A 19,651-nucleotide genomic window follows, 5' to 3' on the forward strand; every position below is an offset into this window, starting at 1 on the left:
GCTGTGCTAGTCAATCAACAAAATTGGGATTGTGTTTTAGAGAGAAAAATAAGCACATACTGGACTGTCCATACAAACGTGAAGCAGAAAAAATTCCCTGAAGAAATTCACACAAACACTTTAAATAAGAGATAATAAAGAAGGAAGTCTGTAGTTCCTTTAGGCTTGGTTTACAACTAGGTTGGTTACGTAGGTGTAAAAAATAAAAGAATGGTTTTGAAACATAAAAATAGTGAAATAATCAGTTTTTAAAATGTCTAAATAAGGGTTTGCCATGTTTATCGAGATATTGAAACATTTATAATAGACTTATGTATATCTCTGTTGGATCAGCTATAGAAATTATTTTCATACAGTAATAGCTGATGTGCTATCAGATGTTCAAGTTTTCAGGTTGAGGATGTAGTTCTCAGCAACCCTGTATCTTCTGGCTGTCTTTATGGAATGGTATGTGTATTTGAACGTTGTCTTTTTATTACGTTCCAATGTAATTTTGGCTTAATAATCGGTTTCAAACATTATTTTCTTTAACTCTGTCTGAATCCCTCGATTATAATTTAGTTAGGAAGCTATTTCAGCCTTTATTCTGCTGCAGCATTGCTTATAGTCCCTGTTCAGAGGCCACTTGGATAGATTAGGTATGAGATTTTTTCTAATTAGATAGAAAAAGTAGTCAACTGAAAAGTATTCATCTAATGACTGATGTTTTGTTAAGGCTTGAGCAGAGATTTTTTTAAGTATAACATAGCAATATAGTACAATGATGTAGCAATAAGCTGCTTTGTTTCTGAAAATTGTCATGTTTCAAGTCATTGTTGATCATCCATTCAAATGGAGCATGATAACAACTCTGACCTAGAGAAGATAATTTTTCAAGTTTAGCAGTGTGCCTTGCCAGAATTTTTTTAAAGTCTCTGCATTTTATGATCACTTATTAGTATTTTAGAGGTGCTGAAGTAGTGAATTTTATTTTTAAAATTAGGACAAAAGTCAAGAAAGGGGGAAATTATTTAAAGTGGTCACCTTGCAAGGCAGAGATAGGCATGAATTCCGGAAATACTAGTTGATATGACAGAAAATGAAAGAGTGAGAAATTAGAAAGTTGTGAAATAAGTTGTTTTTTTTTGATGACATTGGTAAGGTTTAAAGAGGTGCTGTCAATGATGAAGTTGGATTGGGTCCTGAACTGTGGTATTGGAAAGATATAGCAGACAGCTTGGGTCCAGATAATGTTGTCCAGCTAATGAACCTGACATAAAGTTGAAATTCTGGAATTCTGGATTTTTTTTAAGCTGGGAGAATAACAAGATGGAAATAAAATTAGGAAGAAGTTGATTTTATTTATTTATTGTGTTTTTTTAATTAGTGTTACATAAGAGATCCTGTGTTTCAACAGGTAAAGCTAAAATGATAATTTTGCTCAGAACAGAGATCTCTGTAAAGGGACTGTTTAGATACAGTCATAGTGACATAAGAAGACTGGTATATTTTGCTTCTTAGGAGAGACTGGTTCTGTTTCCATCTTTATAGCATAAGTGTGTACTTGAATAAATGCATAAAAGATTGGGGGGCTGCCATGAATAATTTGTAGCTGCTTACATATAATCAACAAAAAAGAAGGAATTTTATATATACATGCATACACATACATATAGAAATATGTAAATAACAATGTACAACAGTGCCTGAAGAGTAAAGTTATATGGACGTTTTGTAAATGAACTTCTTAAACCTGGAGGTGGCAGAAGAGCAATGCTCTGTTAACTCATGAATAGACGTGCCCAGTGTGATGACTGCCGCTATCCCTAAGGATGATCATCGCCCTGTTGATACCATCAATCAAGATAGCAGGAGTTGCCAGAAAGATACATCTGAATACGTGATTAACACCAGCTATTGTCCAGCTCTGCACAGAGAAAGGAACAGTCTTGAATATACAGAGTTACAAAAGAAACTGGGACTCCTCTGCCTCAGGCATAAAAAACTGTATAAAACAGCCCCGCAAAAAGCAGCCCTTGTGAACAGGGTAGATCCGATGCGATAGAGGTCGGATCCAGGTTCACCCAGCGCCGATCCCGGGCTCGACGCTGTCTCTTTGGCTGTGGTGGTTTTGAGGACCGTATTTTGGTCGCGGAAAAATATAAAATCTTTTCGCATTTTTGATAATTTTGCGTTTTGATTGATCATTTATAACAATTGTTTCAGAGCAGGCTTCAGTACAGATTCTCTTGCCTGTCTATAAGCTAGTTCACTCAGGTTGATCACAAGTGCAACAGTGTGATGCTTTACTGCGTTCTGGTGCCAAAAAGAGCTGGGAAATGCTCAAGCATCTTGTTTTGAAGTTCTTAAATGACTTCCTGATTTCTCTCTCTTCATGGGTAGACAGCATTGTAGGATCAGTGATCAAGAAACTAATGGCAAAACCTCAGTTGCCAGTTCAAACGACTTCAGTGATCAGATTTACAAAGAAATTGCTATAACCAATGGTTATATCAACAGAATGACCAGAGAAGAGCTCAGGAGTAAACTCACAGAGTTCAAGCTTGAAACCAGGTGATTTGAAAACATGTTGATTTGTCTTTGAGAACAGCAGTCAAGAGGGATGATTATTTTAAAGCTTAAAAACTCAGCACAAAGTGAAAAGCAGACTCAGAACCAGACACCAATTGGTTTTATGTGCAATCTTGTTGCAACTTTTTTGCTGTAGGATTAATGCATACTGCTTAATGTCTCAACTGGCAACCTAAAGAAAAGCAAGAATACATAACTGAAAGATAATTCTCATCATTTTTTGGTCAAAGGGGAAAGAACTGCTGTGGTTCTCAGTGGTGCTGCAGACCTTCATCATACAGCAACTTGCCTCATAACATACATATTTTTATTTAGTGTACCAGTACAGATCTGGCACTTGCTACAAACCCTGGTGATGGGGCTTAGGATTTAATCACTGCAGAGAAGTACCTTTAGATGGAGAGTTTTTTACTCTGAATATGTGTGCTAGAAAAATGTGAAAAAATGAATGTATTATAAGCTGGGTTTGTGTTCACTGGGGCAGAAGCACAAGAGTATAGTGTAGTTCCTACTGTACTGGCAATGACCTGCAAGATTAATAATTCTGTGGACAGGCAAGATATTGAGATATTGTGAAGCAGGTCAGCTGAGAAAAATAGTGTGTTTTTTCTGTAGGCAGCAGGAATGAGGTAGTAGTGCTGGGGAGTTGGTTGGTTAAATTAATTTAGTGCCTCATGAGGAAAAAATCTTATCATTACTTGGGAAACTTTTTGGTAAAACACATTAGATTTCTATAGCTATTTAGCAATTGCTGTGATTTAAAAACTGAAAGAAGAATTCAGGTAGTATATGATATATTTGTGACCTTCTCTTAGGTTATAAGTTTTCTATATGAGATTTTAAATTTAGTTGTAAGTGCTGAAGGGTTAAAATTTCTTTTTTACCCAAGATAGGTTTCTTTTGTCAATATATTCAAGTAAGTCTAGTCAGAATATGTCTTATCTGTAAAACAAATAGTTCATCAGTTCTAATGTAGAGTATTGGGCAGATTACCACACATCATCCTTTCCTTCAAGGTTATTGTGATAGTCAATAATTTCCTATTTTCAACTTTTTTTAGAAGTTTGATGAAGAAAGAGGTAATTTCCCCTTCCATCAGCTCCCATACTGTCTCAACTTTTAATGAGCTGGTCATTGACTTAAAGTAGACCAATAAACCAGAGTAAAGAACGGTTGTCTCTGCAGAAGCAGCTGATATTCCCAAATACATGTTTAGTAGTTTGATTTCAGTTCTTCTTTGCGGATCACTGGACTGCTTTTCTGATAATACCACTTGCTGCACATATCTCTTACAGTTTCTGTGATTTCATTTGCAATGAATAATTTTGAAAATCCCTTCCTTGGAAGGGTAAATGATCCTTATTTATTCCGTTTAGCTCTGGTTTGGTACATGACAGTTCTGGCATATGCACTAATATATTAAAATGTTTATATTAAAAGGACACAGTAAGTAACTTCAATTGCTTGCCATGTGAATTTATTTATAGCCACAAACCTCCTGAAAAGCAGGATCTTGACCAGGAGGGTTTTTGACAACTGAAAGCTCAAATACTTTATTTTAATAGAGTTATTCAGGCTCAATTTAAAATTTAAATTGAGAACAATGTAAGATGTGGACGTTCAAGATGGATTCTGCATTGTCTATGCCCCTGATGCAGAAAGGCCTCAGGCATGCATCACTTCAGTAGAGGGGAATGAATACAGGTGAAGCAGTGCTTCTTCCATGGCCAGAGGTCAACCAGGAGTAATCTGCAAAGACTTGAGCTTTGGAAAGGCTTTGGATAGCGAGTCTTGCTGAAGCAGAGGTGACTGCAGAGTGTCTCTGTGCCATGCTTCCCAGTCTGTCTCTGGTGTTGTACTGTGAGGGGTACCACAGCCTCTGGGTTATCCCAGAAGTGGGTTTAATGTAGTGTAGGTAATGGGGCCAACGCTCCTCTATGATAAAGTGGAATTCAGACTTCACATGTGCTGCTGTTCAAAATGAGGTTAAGAAGTGTTGAGCTTTCAAATGTTAAATACAGTTTCAGTTTTACAGCAAGGAAATAATTAACAAGAGTGTGATCTTTGTCACTTTATTTATTTAGAGGAGTGAGAGATGTACTGAAAAAGATATTGAAAAACTATTATAAGAAACAGAAGCTGGTGCAGAAGGAACACATTAGTGGAGACAGCTGCTATGACTACATCTGTGTCGTTGACTTTGAAGCAACTTGTGAAGAAGGAAATCCGCCTGAGTTTGTTCATGAAATAATTGAATTTCCTGTTGTCTTGGTAAACACACATACCCTGGAAATAGTAGGTGATCTAATGGCTGTGTTGGTCTGCTATTCTTTGAAGTAACTTGCTTGCATCAGAAAGTCTAGATTAGTTTCTAGGTAGATGTTGAACTTCATTAAAAATAGCATACTTTTTTTTATAAGATTTATCCTCTGTACCTCTTAGGTACAAACAGAACTTTCTTTTCTGAAAGCATTTTCCAAATGATCATCCAAGTAGATCATTCTCCTGCTGTCGACTCCCTCTATTGATATGAGTTTCTCAGTTGTCCATGTATGCTCCCACCTGTCCTTTCTTTCCCTGCTTTAAGGCCCACAAACTATTTCTTGGACTCAAGACCATAATCAAAAATGATCAGTTCTGTGGTCCTGTGTGAGGCGATCCAGAAGACACTAACGCAGAGGTCTGGAAAGTGAGGTTGAGTGAATTCGACTTCTTGTCAGGCTCAGCTGTTTCCACACTGTAACCAACAGACTGACAGCCGTGTAACCTGATTTTAAACATACTTCACAGGCATTTGGTAGCCTCAAGTGCTCTGTTGCAGTATAGCTTTCTTTTAGGACAAACTATCTGCTGCTTAACTGAAATTGAGTCACCCAGTGAAACAGAGGCTGTGCACACACCTCTGACTAAAATGATTCATTTATGAAGAACTCTTAATGGAAAGAGGATTTCCAGTAATCCTTGTGATGCTACCATAAAGAATAGCTGCACATATGATTTAACAGCAGAAAAATGATTGTGCAGATTACCAGGATTGTTTTTATGGCTCTTAGAGTGTTTTTTGTTTGTTTGTCCAACAGCTTTTGTATAACAGCAGGGATTTGGAGTCTAGACAAACTCCTGTTGACTGTTTCTCCTCTGTTAAAATGAGAGTCTCTGTCTCACCAAGGTGCTTTGAAGTTAAATGGTAAGTGATCTGACAGAAGGCAACATGAAAGTCATTTGTGACTTAAGTAGGCTTAAAATCTGCATGTGTTTCTACTGCCCCCTGTTAGATTAAAAAGACTTGGTACCCAACCTAACCCTTGGTTACTCACTTTCTCCATCAGGTTCCTAGGAATCAGACCAAGCTGACAATCATGCTTGAAAATCTGGGCATGAGTTCAGATGGGAGCCCTCACAGTGGACTTGATGACTCTAAAAACATTGCAAGGATCGCCATAAGGATGCTGCAGGGTGGCTGTGACCTGCGGGTGAATGAGAGAATTCACGGTGGACAGCTGACAGCCTCCTCCTCAGGCCCCTTAGAGGGAGCCCCTGCTCCACAGATGCCCCGCTACAGACACTGGCAGATCCGGGCTCTGCCCCGGGCTGCCCTCACACACCCGCTAAAGATCCAGAGTTGTTCAATGGGCGCCTCTGCCAGCTTGTCTGCCGGGCAGAATCCTAAAGCACCTTACCTAACCATCTCTGTTGAAATAAAGAGGAGCGTGGAAGCTGTTTGTTCTTTGAAGCCTATTACAGCAATCTCTTTTTGTACTGGTGACTTCTGTGAGGTTGATATCTGGAATCCAGACAAAGTGTCAAGCTTTTAAGAAGGTGTAATTTGAACACCTGCTAAGAGGGATTGGGCCTGTGTGCTGCTGTGCCATCCCAGCCTGTGGGCAGTATTTGTTCACTGTGATGTACTCCAATGGTATCCAGCAATCTATCTGCTTATTCATTGCACACAAATAAGCCATTCCTGGAAGAACTGAAAGAGCAGTGGTTGGGCTGGCCCTTCCTGATGAGGCACTCTGCTAAGTGTTCCTGCCAGTTTTTTGATTTTTTACAAAGTCTAGGAGAAATGGGTGTGCATTCATCAGTTCTAAAGCAGTAGAGGAGTACTCTGTTGTTTGAGGTTCTTCTTTAAGGGATATATTTGTCTGCTTCCCCATCAAATGGAAAGGGTGGGTGTTGAATAAAAATTTCATCAATGTAGAATGATGGTATTTTTCTATTGTTTCAAACAAAAAGGTTCTTTAGATTTTCACTTTAAGGATCCCATCTCCTATTCCTGCAAAGCTGCCCTTCATTTAATGTTGTTTTTAGACACCATCAGCCATTTGCTCTTAAAAATGAGTGATGTAAAAGTAAGTTCAAAACATGCCAAGTTGCCAAAATTTCATGCTCTGTGATTATTACATAAAACAAAACAAGAAGCTTCTCATTCATGGCTGAAGACATGTCCAGCTATTTTTGGTGTCTTCTTGTGCTTCTGCCACCATGGAGCTATGCCTTTATTACAAAATCTAGCACTGGAAGATTAATATAATTTTATTGCTAAAGGCCACAGTTAATTACTAGCAACTTCTGCTTACTCCCCAGGCCTCAGATAAGATGATATTCAAAGGAGGCCAAAGTACTAATTTGCTTTGTCTCCACGGGCTGTTACAAAGTGCACCATTAATGTGATCAACTTTGCATTCTGAAAAGTGAAATAATGTATTTTGGTTGCTCTGGATTTGAAGAAAAAAAAAAAGAATTTGCTATCCCTGTATTACAATTCACCCTTTTTACCACCTACATTCAGGACACAAAATAACCAATTAATAAACTTTGTTAAGAACACTGACTGTCTGACTAACCCAACTCTTCCCAGACCTGCTTTGCTCTTCTGACTGTTAAACTGCATCAATGGAACTATGAAAACTTCCATTTAAAATTCATGCAGGAAGGAGAAGTATTAGTCAATTCTCTGTTGCTTCATATGATTTCTTTCTTGAGTCGCAGATTTAGACAGTCATAACTGCTTCAGAGTTATGGTATTTGGTGTTGAGGGTTTTTTTCCCTGAAAGTTTGGGGTTTTTTGGGAATTTTTGGGGTTTTTTGGTTTTTTTTGGTTTTTTTGCCTTAAAGCAGATAGTTGCTCTATTGTAGAGAACTTTGTTGAACTTTATAGTTGTTTTTCCTTTTGTAGACCTACTTGATGGATTTTCGCAAGGTAAAATACAAATCTCTGATATGCTTTCTCCTCAAATGCCATTTATCTGTCTGCCCGTATTTTGTACAAATTCTTATATACATGCTTTTCACCGTAGTGACTGTAGTATCCTCTTTTTCTGAAGTACCATGGTAATTTACTTTATTGTGTCTGAGTTACAGTTGTGCAAGTTTCTGTGACAAAATTGAGTCTAGTTCAGAAGATCTCCCCTGGGCATGGTGGCAGCCAGAGACTATCACTAGTCTTTATTTACAGGTCTGGAACAGGCACACAGTCAAAGGAGAAACTTTTTCTTTTTTACTGATTATACTACAGATTGCATAAGAGCTGTTGTAATTGTACCTAATTTATTTTAAGCACAGAGCTGGTTATTTTTGCTAAGTAACTTCAAAAAGATGTTTTGAGATAAGGGTTAAATCATAACTGTTTTCTGTTTACTGTTTGAGTAGGTTTGGATATTTTCTATCAGTGAGCTGCAGAAATCAGTAGAATCATTCCAGATACTAATTTTATCTGTTGGATTAATGTCAAACTGTAAGGTGTAAGTATTTTCACAGAGTATTTGATTCTGTGATTTTGAGGTGAAGTGAATTTTAACAATGCTGATTTGCTTGAAATGTAAACAAACTTATTAAAATAATTTCATATTTTAAAATATGTCAGGTACTGAATTTGATCTGTAAAGCATGAGATGATTTCAACAGTCTTGGGGGCCTTTGCATCAGCTCAGCTCATGATTTGTCTTCTCCAGTAGACCAGCAACATTGCCATGGATGGATGGCTTAAATCCCATGCATGTGACTAGTTCACAACACTCAGTATTGAAATAAATTTTCCTGGCTACTTCATACCACAGGGGAAAAAAAGGGGTTGGTGATTTTACTAGTGATGCTCATATTCAGCCAAACAGTGTTTTTTCAGGTTGATCCCATTTGTTCATCCAAAGAAGCTTGCTGAGAGCATCTGCTGTAATGGATATTTTATTAGAGGAGTCTTCCCATGCTTGAAAAAATAATTGACAACTATGTCAAAAACAATCCCATCTCTTTTTTTATGCAGGAAAAAAGCATGCAGACATTGATTGCCAGCTACTTAAAAGATATACCAAAAAGGAAAAAAAAAAAGTAAAAAAGAGAACCCCAAGCAAGAGGAGGGTGAAAACCCGCGGGAACTTTTGCCCGCGGTGCCGATGCGTGGCGGGCAGGGCGCAGCCGCTGCAGCGGCCATGTCGCGCTGGAGGCGCAGGTGCGGAGCGCAGCCGGCAGGGGGCGCCGCTCTGTCCCCCCCCGCAGCGCCGGGGGTGCAGGGTGTCACAGACATGTTTTATGAAAAATCCTTTCCTCAGGAATTTTTCTCCTGAGAAACCTCAGGAGCAAAATGTAAACAATGATTATCTGCTGCTGTGGAATGCAACAGGTGGATCTGTGATTGGTCTCATGTGGTTGTTTCTAATTGATGACCAATCACAGTCCAGCTGTCCGGACTGACTCCGTCAGACACAAGCCTTTGTTATCATTCCTTTTCTATTCTTAGCTAGCCTTCTGATGAAGTCCTTTCTTCTATTCTTTTAGTATAGTTTCAATATAAAATATATCCTACAATAATAAATCAAGCCTTCTGAAACATGGAGTCAACATTCTCGTCTCTTCCCTCATCCTAAGACCCCTGTGAGCGCCATCACAGCCGGGCTTGGCTGGCACCGGGGGGGCTGCCCTCAAACCGCTTGGTAATTATCTCTGTTCCATGCAAAAACAGAACAAAACAGCGCCCCACCCTTCCGTGCCCACCCCCCACCCCCCCCCAAAAAAGAGGGAAAAGCAGGGATTACGTCATTTGTTCTTAAAGCAAGTGGAAATCCTTTTTCCTTGAGGAGTGGAGGGAGACTGTTTTTCCTGCAGCCTTCTGCAGATGGAGAGCTGGAGAATAATTTAAGGTTTGATGCGGTCGGACACAGAAGACAACTCCGCTCCTAATCTCAGACAGGAATTTCTTGAAGTCAGAATGGTTGGTCTTGATTCTAGTCATTGCTCCATCATAAACACAGCCTTTTTCTCCTCTTTCTTTTTTTCTCCTTCTCTTTTTTTCTCCTTCTCTTTTTTTCTCCTCTTTCTCTTTTGCTTCTGATTGATTGTTGCTGTTTTGGTTCACAGAGGAATACAGTTTGAATGAAAAACAGTGCTTCCAGAGGACAAAGCCGAAACTTCTATCAGCTTCTCAGGGAAGTCTCCCTCTAGTCCCCATCCCCTGTTACAAAACCTCACTGCATAACGCCAATACAATTGGCAAAACACACAGTCCTGGAAGGTGATTGCTTCTGTCTTCACAAGCACGTGAAACAGCCCAGTGCTTGCTTCAGAGCTGGGTAGACAGTGACCCAACAAAGTTACAGTAATCAGTTTTCTGCCAAAGAAAATAAAATATACGGGCAGTAAGGAGGGTAAAGGGAGCATGTTGAAGAAGGCTTATCCAAATTGTTGCTTGTGAAATGTGCAATATTTTGGTGATCTTTGAAAAGAAAAATACTCTCCACTGTGAAAAAAAACCCAAACCCTCTTTGTAACCTCATCCTGAGTAATTTTGTGTTCTGTGAGAATCCTGTTGCTAGTAGTGAAACTGATTAGAGTATTGTCAGATATGCTTTGGTACTCTATGAGAAAGCTAGTGCAACCATTGAAATTATTAGCATGGGAAAAAAAAGGGATGATAGTAGCATAAATGAATGAAGGGACTGATACTGGAATAGGAAAAATATTGATAATACTGAAAATACTTTGCTGATGACTTATGTGTTGAGAACTCCTGGCTTTTATTAACAAAACAGATAAAATATCACAGGTATCCTAAGTAGACATTATTTCTTTATCCTGAATACTAATTCATTTTACTGAAGCCCTTTTGATTTGCTCTTCTCCTCCAGAATCACTCAGATTCATTGACAGAATCCCAGTATTCTGAGAGGAAAAATTTTCCAGCTGATTTTTAAAACTATAATTATTTCAATAACATAGTAAAGATAGTAATTTGAGATTTTCCTTATCTTTCAGTGTAAAAATTGTATAGGTCATGGCTAGTCAGGATATTTTTGTAGGCATGGACTTTTGCATTTTCTTCTCTTCCAGCTGTGAAAATACAGTTGCAAAACTAAATCCAGTTTATGTTGGTAACTGTTTTTTCCCAAGGTTCCGAAGAAATTATTACCTCTCTGATGAAGGACTCTACTGAGGAAGCTGTGACTTCAAATGCAGCAAAAACTGGTGAATATAGGCACCATGCAGGACTCAGATGTTGAATTTAAAGATGATTATAATGACAGTTTTTATCACCCAAGTGATACTAGTATGATGAGTGTTGATGAGATTCTGTTGCTGTTTCTACTAGATTTTCTTCCTTTAGAAAATGTTGGAGCCTAGGCAGTAGAGGAAATAAAATAGTTGGAAGCACATTTTGAAGGAAAAACTCAAGGCAGAAGTAGCAGGGGAAAATGGTCTAAGTCCTTCAAAGTGTTGCTCTTCATATTTTGTTTTATGAATATTTGCATTGGTATTGAGAGGCAGCGGAAGGAGTAGGCCAGGAAAACACTTAAATGAGAATGATGAAACCAAACATGTTAGACCAAGTGTTTTCTTGAAAAGAGAGTTAGAAGTGTAAGATTTATCTCCTTTTTTATTATTGGTGCAATGAGGAGAAAAGGTTTTACTTTGATCTATTGTATTTTTCCATTTCAAAGCATGATACTGATCAACAATTAAGTACTTTCTGGCCAGGTCAATGTCAGGTCTTACACACTAGGAAACTGTTTAATAAGTCTGTCTGAAAGTACAGATATTAAGCATGATATCTGAAATGTATACTCATCCTTTGCCAAAGCCCAGAGAATGGCTTGGAATAGAACCCTTCCATAATCATCTTCTGAGAATAGTGTACTTTTTGAACAGTTCTCTTACAAACACTCTGGAAAGGAGATAGGATCAAATGAAATGCAAGTGAAAAAAACCCCAGAAAATCGGCAGATTTAGTGTCTTCAAAAAATGGTCTGTGAGGAAGTGAGTTGCAGTGCAAATGACCAAAACATGCCCAAATGAAGCTCACAGAAGATGCTGCAAAAGCAGGGGAAAAAGTCGAGGAGGAAGACACAACTTGGAGGGGAAGATATGAGGGACATTGCATGGATACTTAAAAAAAAAAAAAAAAAAAAAAAAACAAATTTCTCAAAATCAAGCCCATAAAAAGGCAGGCCATATGCCATCCATTGCAGGGACATGCACCAAAGCTTGCCCAAATTGATCCCCGCTGAAGGCCAAAACAGAAACGAAGGACTTACAAACGCTCTGGAATGGAGATACCATCAAAGGAACTGCAATTGGAGGAGAAAAAAAAAAATTTTGGAAATTTTGTGACTACAAGGAAATGGACCGGGATTCTATCCAGCGCAGTGCAAAGGACCAAAAGAGGCCAAAACTAAGTTCGCAGATGCTGCAAAAGCAGGGGAAAAAGTCAAGGAGGAAGACACAGCTTGGAGGGGAAGATATGAAGGACGTGCTATGGATAGTCAAAAAAAGAAAAAAAAAATTTTCAAACCTCAAAGCCATGCAAAGTCATGGCATGCCATCAAGTGCAGGGACATGCACCAAAGATTCCCCTATTGGTGCCCATTGAAATTGCAGGATTCCGTTTCCCTTCCCGAAAGGAAATGAAATTTCCTTTCGGGAAGGGAAACGGAATCTTGCAACCCCGAAAAGAAAGCCTTACAAACACTCTGGAAAGGAGATAGGATCAAATGAAATGCAATCAAAAAAATCCGGCAAAATCGGCAGATTTGGTCTCTTCCAGAGATGGTCTGTTAGGAATTAAGTTGCAGTGCAAAAGACCAACACATGCCAAAACGAAGCTGACAGAAGCTGTAAAAGAAGGGGAAAAAGTCGAGGAGGAAGACACAACTTGGAGGGGAAGATATGAGGGACATGGCAAGGATACTTAAATTAAAGAAAAAAAACAATACAAACTTTCCCAAAGTGAAGCCCATAAAAAGGCAGGCCATATGCCATCCATTGCAGGGACATGCAGCAAAGCTTGCCCAAATTGATCCCCGCTGAAGGCCAAAACAGAAAAGAAGGACTTACAAACGCTCTGGAATGGAGATACCATCCAAGGAACTGCAATTGGAGGAGAAAAAATAAAAATTTTGGAAATTTTGTGACTACAAGGAAATTGCCTGGGAGTCTGTCATGCGCAGTGCAAAGGACCAAAACAGGCCAAAATGAAGTTTGCAGATGCTGCAAAAGCAGGGGAAAGAGTCAAGGAGGAAGACTCAGCCTGGAGGGGAAGATATGAGGGACATGCTATGGATGGTCAAAAAAAGAAAAAAAACATTTTCGCAACCTCAAAGCCATGGCATGCCATCAAGTGCAGGGACATGCACCAAAGATTCCCCTATTGGTCCCCATTGAAATCGCAAGAAATTTCATTTCCTTTCGGGAAGGGAAACGGAATCTTGCAACCCCGAAAAGAAAGCCTTACAAACACTCTGGAAAGGAGATAGGATCAAATGAAATGCAAGTGAAAAAAACCCCAGAAAATCGGCAGATTTAGTGTCTTCAAAAAATGGTCTGTGAGGAAGTGAGTTGCAGTGCAAAGGACCAAAACATGCCAAAACGAAGCTCACAGAAGATGCAAAAGCAGGGGAAAAAGTCGAGGAGGAAGACACAGCTTGGAGGGGAAAATATGAGGGACATGGCAAGGATACTTAAAAAAAAAAAACCAAAAAATTTCTCAAAATCAAGCCCATAAAAAGGCGGGCCATATGCCATCCATTGCAGGGACATGCACCAAAGCTTGCCCAAATTAATCCCTGCTGAAGGCCAAAACAGAAAAGAAGGACTTACAAACGCTCTGGAATGGAGATACCATCAAAGGAACTGCAATTGGAGGAGAAAAAAAAAAAATTGGAAATTTTGTGACTACAAGGAAATGGACCGGGATTCTATCCAGCGCAGTGCAAAGGACCAAAGCAGGCCAAAACTAAGTTCGCAGATCCTGCAAAAGCAGGGGAAAAAGTCAAGGAGGAAGACTCAGCCTGGAGGGGAAGATATGAGGGATATGCTATAGATAGTCAAAAAAAGAAAAACAAATTTTCGCAAAGTCAAAACCATGCAAAGGCATGGCATGCCATCAAGTGCAGGGACATGCACCAAACATTCCCCTATTGGTCCCCATTGAAATCGCAAGATTCCGTTTCCCTTCCCGAAAGGAAATTTCATTCATTTTCAACGGAATCTTGCGAGCCCGAAAAGAAAGCCTTACAAACACGCTGGGAAGGGGATAGGATCAAATGAAATGCAATTGAAAAAAAAATCAAAATTCCTGAAAATCAGGACTTTTACTGCCTTCAAAAAATAGGCTGTGAGGAAAAGGGCAGCATTGTAAGGGACCCTAACATGCCAAAACTAAGCTCACAAATGTTGCAAAAATAGGGGAAAAAGTGAAGGAGGGAGACACAACATGGAAGGGAAGAAATAAGGGGCAAGGCATGGACACCTGGAAAAATCAAAAAAACGAAAATCCTTTCTCCCTAAGTCCAACAAAACAGCATGTGAGTAAATGGGTTGCGTTGCAAAGGACCAAAACATGCCAAAACTAAGCTCACAGATGTTGCAAAACAGGGGAATAATTTAAGAAGGAAGACAAAACTTACAGGGGAAGTTGTAAGGGACATGGCATGGATGCTTAAAAAAAAACAACTTAAAAATAAGAATTCCTCTAAGTCCAAAAAAATATGCGGCGAGAAAATGGGGTGCATGGCAAAGGAACAATACATGCCAAAATAAAGTTCACAGATGTTGCAAAAGCAGGGGGAAATGTCAAGGAGGAAGACAAAACTTGGAGGGGAAGATATGAAGGACTTGGCATGGATACCTTAAAAAAAAATAGAAAAAAAAAGTTTCCAGAAGTCCAACAAAACAGGCTGTGAGAAAATGGACTGCATTTCAAAGAACCAAACATGCCAAAACTAAGCTCACAGATGTTGCAAAAGCAGGGGGGAAAATCAAGGACGAAGACAAACCTTGGAGGGGAAGATATAAGGGACATGGCATGGATAGTAAAAAAAAAAAATAGAAAAAAAAAAGAAATTTCAAGAAATCCAGCAAAACAGGCTGTGAGAAAATGGACTGCATTGCAAAGGACCAAAACATGCCAAAACTAAGCTCACACAGATTTTAAAAGCAAGGGAAAATTCGAGGATGAAGACAAAACTTGGAGGGGAAGATATGACGGACTTGGCATGGATACTTTAAAAAAAACCAAAAAAAACCCCAAAATTTTTCCCTAAGTCAAAGACATCAAAAGCCATGGCATGCCATCAAGGGCAGGGACATGCACCAAAGATTCCTCTCTTGGTCCCCATTCAAATGGCAAGATTCCGTTTCCCTTCCCGAAAGGAAATGAAATTTCCTTTCGGGAAGGGAAACGGAATCTTGCGAACCCCAAAAGCACAGCCTTACAAACACTCTGGAAAGGAGATAGGATCAAATGAAATGCAATTGAATAAAAACTCAAAAAAAACTGAAAATCAGGAATTTTAGTGCCTTCAAAAAAAAGGCTGTGAGGAAAAGGGCAGCATTGTAAATGACCAAAACATGCCAAAACTAGGCTCACAGATGTTGCAAAAGCAGGGGAAAAAGTCAAGGAGGAAGACAAAATTTGGAGGGGAAGATATACGGGACATGACTGTGATACCTTAAACTAAATAGGAAAAAAAAATTTCCAGAAGTCCAACAAAACAGGCTGTGAGAAAATGGGGTGCATTGCAAAGGAACAAAACATGCCAAAACAAAGCTCACAGATGTTGCAAAAGCAGGGGGAAAAGTCAAGGAGGAAGAGAAAATGTTCCTTACTTTTTTGGGTTTTGATTTGTTGGTTGTATTTTGGGGCTTTTTTTGGGGGGGGGGGGGGGCTTTGGTTTTTTTTTTTTAATTTTGTTCCCTTACGACATTGTTGATAAAGCTGATATTTTTCCTCAAGTTCTGCAGAATGTCATAGAGTGGATGAGACAATGAGAACTGGGAACAAAGTACAGCTATTCCATGTTAACTGATGCGTATGTCCTTATGCAGCCTTCAGCACAATCTAAAACTCCAAAACCACGTTTAATATTTGTGAGAGTACTGCTAAAGATGGATCAGGACGCTGCCATTTTGCTGGTTTTATTTTAATTGAAGCTTTTAGTAAAATTTGTAAAGCTGAACTACTCAAAATGAAGCTTAAATCCATCAGAGGGCGCCGTTTCTTTCCTAGTGCTCTGTATGCGACAGTGTTGCTGCAGACTTTATACTTTGTTGCTGCTGTAATTCTCCATTTATATCTAGCATATAATAGATGAAAAAAACACTCTGCAATTTTTAGTTTTTAACCTATAATTACATTGCTATCTTTGGAAGCAACAGTGAATTAAAAAAAGAAAATGCTAAAGAAAATCTAATGCAAAACTGGTTATGTTACTGGGCCTAAATGTCTCTGGAATTCCCCTCCAGAGGAATCCTCTCGGTGAAATTCCTTAAAGGAAAACAGGTGCATTAAAATATCTGTTGTATAGGTGAGATTGCATAGACAACTGGAAGAGATGGGAGGAAAAATCTTTACTTTAGCTTGTAGTTTACAAACTTGTTGGGGTGGTTCCCTTCACGAAGGCAGGCTGCTAAATAAATAGGATTATAATTTCTCCATATTTTCATAGACTTCTGGTTTCTTATAAAACTTGGTGCAGTCTAGTCTCAATAACCTACCTGAAGTAGAGAGATAAATGCATACACAGATAATCACGAATATTTAAGGTGTTGCTTGCTTCCCCGAGGGCTGTGTAAGCATCTAATTTACTGGCAGTTTTCAGTGCTGATGTGGTAGTTGGTGTGCTATTTTTTGTCCCAGCTGCTGTGAAACCATCCTGGTGAAAGTCTTGCCCCTGTCATTATTTTCTCCCCCATGATTAACAAATTCGTATCAAAAAATTCTTTACCAGGATTACAGCAAAGGAGCTTTTCCCAAACTGTTTTCATTCTACTGATCACCAGAGACAAGACAGCTTTTAGTTCTACACCAGTACAATATGTAGAACACAGGATTATATATGACTAATAATATTCCTCTTTTGACTTTCTAATATCTTGGGACATGAGTAAATTTTTGAACATCCAGTGCTTTATTAGCCGTACCAAATACCCTTCTTTTGCCAAAAAGTGGATCAATACTCACAATTATGGGAACCTCTACAAGGTTTGTACAAATTGTTGTTTCTCTTATGGGAAGTTTTGATTTAAAATCTAGAATGACCTGTTGTGCTTGTCATCTCTACTTGTGTAGTATAAAATTATAGTACTTGAACTACTTACCTGGTACCTGATTTTCAAATGTGTTTCATGTGCAGATCTCACTTCACTAACTGAAGAACATATAATTACTACATTTTGATTTTAATCTTGTTTTTAAGAATTGGGATGTGCTCCTTCAAGGATTGTCTAAAAATTTTACACCGCTCCTCTTAGATCAAGTATTCAGCTGGAAAGACTGTCTTAATTTTTTGATTATTTTTTCCTGTTTTCATGCAATACACTACAAAAGTAATTTGTACCATTCCCCTCATAGAATCTTGACTTTTGACAGTGTAATGGACACAGAGAAAGATTAGGATGTATCTACAGTGGAATCAAATTGTCAAGAGAAAAGTAATACTGAGTTCAGTGCTGGACCTTATTGCTACTTTCTGTCGGACTACCATAAAATGAGTTATTGGAGATTCTAGCAAATTCCCAATCAGCCTACACTAAAGTACTTTTTTTGAAAGGGATTTCAGCATAGCTGATGATCTTCACTTGAAGGGCTTTTTCATCCAAAATGTAACCTCTAGATAAAAGAGAGATTGGCATTCAATTAGGGAAGAGCTTTACTTTGTGCTGGACAAATATTACAGGCTTGCTGTAGGTGTTGCTGATCAGATCCTGTGAAGGCTGAAGGCATTCAGGAGCTCGATGTCAGTGAGAATCAGGAGCTTGGTGCTTCTTTAATCACTTAGAATTTAAAAGGAAAACCAAACTCAGATTCCCTCTGCAATGCCAATGTTTTTTGTTTTTTATAAAGATGTTTAAACTTATCTAGGTCACAGCTTCCACCCTTGCCAGCACAAGTGTATCTTGAGCTGGTGCTGGTCAGAGGCTCTTGACCCAGGACCCAGGTCTAGACAAACTCCTGTTGACTATTTCTCCTCTGTTAAAATGAGAGTCTCTGTCTCACCAAGGTGCTTTGAAGTTAAATGGTAAGTGATCTGACAGAAGGCAACATGAAAGTCATTTGTGACTTAAGTAGGCTTAAAATCTGCATGTGTTTCTACTGCCCCCTGTTAGATTAAAAAGACTTGGTACCCAACCTAACCCTTGGTTACTCACTTTCTCCATCAGGTTCCTAGGAATCAGACCAAGCTGACAATCATGCTTGAAAATCTGGGCATGAGTTCAGATGGGAGCCCTCACAGTGGACTTGATGACTCTAAAAACATTGCAAGGATCGCCATAAGGATGCTGCAGGGTGGCTGTGACCTGCGGGTGAATGAGAGAATTCACGGTGGACAGCTGATGACAGCCTCCTCCTCAGGCCCCTTAGAGGGAGCCCCTGCTCCACAGATGCCCCGCTACAGACACTGGCAGATCCGGGCTCTGCCCCGGGCTGCCCTCACACACCCGCTAAAGATCCAGAGTTGTTCAATGGGCGCCTCTGCCAGCTTGTCTGCCGGGCAGAATCCTAAAGCACCTTACCTAACCATCTCTGTTGAAATAAAGAGGAGCGTGGAAGCTGTTTGTTCTTTGAAGCCTATTACAGCAATCTCTTTTTGTACTGGTGACTTCTGTGAGGTTGATATCTGGAATCCAGACAAAGTGTTAAGCTTTTAAGAAGGTGTAATTTGAACACCTGCTAAGAGGGATTGGGCCTGTGTGCTGCTGTGCCATCCCAGCCTGTGGGCAGTATTTGTTCACTGTGATGTACTCCAATGGTATCCAGCATCTATCTGCTTATTCATTGCACACAAATAAGCCATTCCTGGAAGAACTGAAAGAGCAGTGGTTGGGCTGGCCCTTCCTGATGAGGCACTCTGCTAAGTGTTCCTGCCAGTTTTTTGATTTTTTACAAAGTCTAGGAGAAATGGGTGTGCATTCATCAGTTCTAAAGCAGTAGAGGAGTACTCTGTTGTTTGAGGTTCTTCTTTAAGGGATATATTTGTCTGCTTCCCCATCAAATGGAAAGGGTGGGTGTTGAATAAAAATTTCATCAATGTAGAATGATGGTATTTTTCTATTGTTTCAAACAAAAAGGTTCTTTAGATTTTCACTTTAAGGATCCCATCTCCTATTCCTGCAAAGCTGCCCTTCATTTAATGTTGTTTTTAGACACCATCAGCCATTTGCTCTTAAAAATGAGTGATGTAAAAGTAAGTTCAAAACATGCCAAGTTGCCAAAATTTCATGCTCTGTGATTATTACATAAAACAAAACAAGAAGCTTCTCATTCATGGCTGAAGACATGTCCAGCTATTTTTGGTGTCTTCTTGTGCTTCTGCCACCATGGAGCTATGCCTTTATTACAAAATCTAGCACTGGAAGATTAATATAATTTTATTGCTAAAGGCCACAGTTAATTACTAGCAACTTCTGCTTACTCCCCAGGCCTCAGATAAGATGATATTCAAAGGAGGCCAAAGTACTAATTTGCTTTGTCTCCACGGGCTGTTACAAAGTGCACCATTAATGTGATCAACTTTGCATTCTGAAAAGTGAAATAATGTATTTTGGTTGCTCTGGATTTGAAGAAAAAAAAAAAGAATTTGCTATCCCTGTA

General features: G+C 39.2%; 1 pseudogene; it reads left to right on the top strand.

The window, feature by feature from the left end:
* Positions 1-2,296: 2,296 nt before the first annotated feature.
* Positions 2,297-18,708, top strand: LOC141729012 (3'-5' exoribonuclease 1-like; annotated as a pseudogene).
* Positions 18,709-19,651: the final 943 nt, after the last annotated feature.

The sequence above is a fragment of the Zonotrichia albicollis genome, chromosome 5 (genome assembly GCF_047830755.1).
Source record: "Zonotrichia albicollis isolate bZonAlb1 chromosome 5, bZonAlb1.hap1, whole genome shotgun sequence".
Taxonomy (NCBI): Eukaryota; Metazoa; Chordata; class Aves; order Passeriformes; family Passerellidae; genus Zonotrichia; species Zonotrichia albicollis.